The following is a 4442-nucleotide window of genomic DNA, read 5'->3' as shown; positions in this document are numbered from 1 at the left end:
GGGTGGGGAAGAACTTCCCGACCCAACTCCATAATATTGTGTTGCGTCAAACGTGCTACATGTGTATGTGCATTGTCGTGGAGAAGAACCACACTTTTCCGATTGACGAGTGAAGGGCGTTTCTGATAAAGGGCTTGATTTAAACGTTACAGTCGCTGACAATAGATCTCTGCATTAATAGTTCGCTGTGGATGGAGAAGTTCGAAATAAATTACTCCTTTGATGTGCTTCAAGATGCAAAGCATCACTTTCTGCGGATGGAGTCCAGGTTTTGGGGTCGAAAGTGGTTTTTGTCTAGGACTGAACCATTGTTTTTGGCGTTTAATATTCGCATAGAGAATCCATTTTTCATCACCGATGACAATTCTGTCCACAAATTTTTCACGCGCGTTATGCGCCAGAAGAGACGAAGCAACGTTCACATGTTGGAAACGATAATCATCGGAGAGTTCGCGGGGCACCCAAAGACCTTCTTTATGGGGTTTTCCGATATTCCTTAGATGTTTAAGTATTGTTTCATGAGAAACATGCAATTTCAGGGCCATTTCACGAGTGTGTTGCCTTTGGTTAGACTCAACAAGAGTCTTCAGAGCATCAATATCAATTCCAACATGTCGGTCCCTACCATCACAGTTATTATAGCTAAAGTTACCTGAACGAAATTTGACACTTACGACGTTGAAAATATTTCCATAAACTTCTTTGATATTCTTTGTGGCTACAGAGGCGTTGTTTCCCTTCCTGTATTCAAATAACATTACATGCCGAATGTGTACGATCACGATAAGGGATTAGAGTTTTTTTTTTTTGTTGTTGTTTTTTTTTTTCTTGTTTGCGAGTTATAGGGGCGCCATCAGCAGATGATATGCCCCAAATTCCCTGACCTGATTTAGTTGAAATATATACTGCCATTTAACAAGTTAGTAGTTACATATACTTTTTTATTATTATTATTATATATATTTTTGTATTTATTTATCTTTTTTCATTATTATTATTTTTTGTGTAGTTAATTGTTTGACACTAAAATTCCTAAAATGTCACGTTACTAGGATAAAACACAAGGAAAAGTTTATACAGTTAGTTCTTCTCGACTGGGGGCGACTCCAGCCCTTGGAAACAAGGACAAAGGAAGTAGCCCTATTAGTAAAAAAACAACAGATGGGTAACATAAACGTCCCTTTTACCTACCACTCTCTATTAACTACGAATTGTCTCTATCCTGCAATATATAACTTCGTTATTAGAAAATGGCTGCTCGATCTCTTTGATAATATGTACATTCCATTAAAATATGTTCGGGGTCTTCAAAATTTGAAAAATGGGTGCATTCTCCATTTGGGTGTACTTGTATTTTGTACAGATGTCCATTTAGACCTGTGCAATTAAAACGGAGGCGTGTGATAATTACTTCTTGGTGTCTGTTCATACATTCATATTTGATGTGTGAAGAAACAACAGGAACAATTTTCTTGTAGACATTAGTAACTTGCACTGAATTCCATCTACTCTGCGAGGAATCTAAAATATATTGATAAACCTGGCCATAGAGGTCACCAAGCTCAAAAGAAACGTTTGTGACCCCTGGATAAGCTAACGCATTCTTGGCAAGATTATCAACTATCTCATTTCCGTGGATTCCTATATGGCTAGGGACCCAAAGAAATTTGATGATCATACGGCGACTTAAACGGACTAGGTATATAAATACTTCAGTCAGTAACATTGGGTTAGATGTAAAGGAACCGTTCTTAATTGAAAGTAATGAGCTTAAAGAATCACTGACTATCAGAGCCTTCGTAACCTCGGAATCTTCCAGCCACAGGAGGGCTTGTAAAATAGCATACAGTTCAGCCTTATATACAGAAGTAGGTGCAGTTTTAAATACTTTTCTGATGTTGAGATTGTTTATATAAAAGGGCGATAAAGTAAAACTGGTAGACTTTGAGCCATCCGTAAAGACACTTGTGTAATCTGAGAAATTAGCTAGTTTCTCCTTGGCCAAGGACAAAAGCAAATAACTTTGCTCCCGTGTATTACCAGCATGATGAAGACTGACGTCGACATCAGGGGTTGGAATCTCCCAAGGAGGAAAGTGAAAATATTTGTATTTTGCTACATTTTGAAGGTTCATGGACGAGAAGAAGTCTTCGGTTTTTATCGACAGTGGTGAGTTATTTTGGCGAAAGGTTCCGTAATAATCTTGCCAGTTCTTTTGAATGAAATGGACGGGATAATCGTAATACAAAGATCTTGCTATAAATTTGAGTTGGATCTTCCGTCTCTGCAGGTCAAGGGGTAGGACACCACAGTCCACTTCCATAGTCGACATATGAGTGTGTTTCAATGCTCCACAACATAATCGCAGACAAAAATTCTGAATAACGTCCAGTTGTTTAAGGACTGAGCGACTCGCCGAGTCATAAATGATACAGTCATAATCAATGACGGATCTTATTAAGGTTTTGTACATAAGTATTAAATTCTTTTTGGACGCTCCCCATCGTGTGCCAGACACACATTTAAGCAGATTGATCTGCTTAGCACATTTGTGCGAGACATAGGTGATATGATGCGTACAATTTAATCTGGAATCAAAGATAACTCCAAGAAATTTGTGGTGAGTGACAGAGACTAGTTGCTGGTTATTAAGACTTAATTTCACAGTGCTTGAAGAACGAGAAAACGGTAGAACTGCAGACTTTAGGGCTGAAACCGTAAAGCCCTATTTAAAAAACCAATCGGCTTAATTGTCCAGATTTGTTTGAAGACAGGTCTGAATGTGATTAATATTACGACCAGTTTTCCAGAGGGCTAGATCATCAGCAAAAATACTATAATATGTACCATTATTAATGAAGGAAGCACTTAGGTCATTAATCATTAGAAGGAATAGAATAGGGCTAATAACACTACCCTGGGGAGTGCCATTTTCCGAGGCTCTTTTCCCAGAGACGACTCCATTGACTCTGACCTTAAAGGTTCGGTTTGAAAGAAAGTATTTAATCCAGTTAAATAGTTGGCCATCAAAACCATAACTATTGAGTTTATATAACAAACCTTCTTTCCAGACCATATCGTATGCTCGTTCAATATCCAAGAATACAGACACTGCCTTACCTCTGTTACATAATGCTTTGTTGACATCTTCATGTAGCAGTACCAAATGATCAAGCGAAGACTTCTTCCATAGTTTACTTAAATTTGAAGAACAGTTGAAACTAGAGCAGTAATTATGCCAGAAACGTTGTTGGCGTTCTCGAATTGTACGTTGACAAATGGCCTTCTGCTTTTTATACTCGATATAATCGTCTAAGAGACGTGTTTTAAGAGCTTTCTTCCTACTCTTGTATTTTTGTTTAACTGCTTTTTCACATTCCATATTCCAATAAGGGGTTTGTTGTTTCCCACAGTCTGTGGTTGATAGTGGAATAAAGTTCTCTGCTCCGTTCAGAATAATATTTACTAGACGAGAATGTACAGATTCAACAGAAGAAGGCATTTCTATGTTTTGAACGGAAGAAGAATTAAGGAACGTATGGAAGTTAGGCCAGTTTGCTTTGGTAAAAGGTCGTTGTACTCCTAACTTCATGAGGGATCTTAAGAGATGTAATAACCAGGAGATGATCACTTCCCAGGTAATCATCCAGAACATCCCAGGTAGCAAGACTAGCAAGTTTACTGTCTATAATAGTGAGATCTAGAGGAGAGAGATTATCCTGAACCAGACATGTCCCACGTCCGTCGTTTAAAACCACTTTATCAAATTCCAGAACTAGCTCATCGAGAATCTGACCTCGATAGTCAGTTTTTGTTCCACCCCATAACGGGTTGTGAGCGTTGAAATATAACCAAAAATGGTACTTGCCAATTCGGTTATGAAAGATATCCTCGTTTTTCTGCAGTTTTTTTGCCAAAAGGACTGGTCCTGAGCGATCGAAACGATTTTGGCTACAAAAGTAACGATTTGAGGTGACATACGACTACTGTTTGAAGCACTAACCTGTTGAGAGGTGTTGTCGTTACTTTTGTCAGAAGATCGAGGTTTCTGTGGTTCTTGATGCTGAGGATTTGTTTCCACACGCTGTCTTTTCTGTGCTACATGCTGAACTGCTTGTGCGTAACTCAGTTTTGATTGTACTCTGACAGTTTGAATTTCCTTGGCCTCCTGGAATTTTTTACAGCCCTTGTATGCTGCCGAATGTTCACCCCCACATAAATAACACACTGGAGTCTGCTTAGTGCAGTCCTTGACATTATGACTATCGCCACAAGTAGCACAACGAACATTACTGCGGCACACGTTCGCTGTATGACCGTAACGTTGGCACTTATAGCACCTTGTCGGGTAGGGGATAAGTTCCCGTACAGGAAACGACACAAAGCCGAGTTGGACTCTCTGAGGGAGGGTCTTAAATGAAAACTGAAGTATCATGGAACTT

Source organism: Limulus polyphemus, unplaced genomic scaffold (assembly GCF_000517525.1).
Source record: "Limulus polyphemus unplaced genomic scaffold, Limulus_polyphemus-2.1.2 Scaffold2416, whole genome shotgun sequence".
In the NCBI taxonomy this organism is placed as follows: domain Eukaryota; kingdom Metazoa; phylum Arthropoda; class Merostomata; order Xiphosura; family Limulidae; genus Limulus; species Limulus polyphemus.
The sequence above is the reverse complement of the archived record's forward strand: the minus strand, read 5'-3'. Positions refer to the sequence as shown.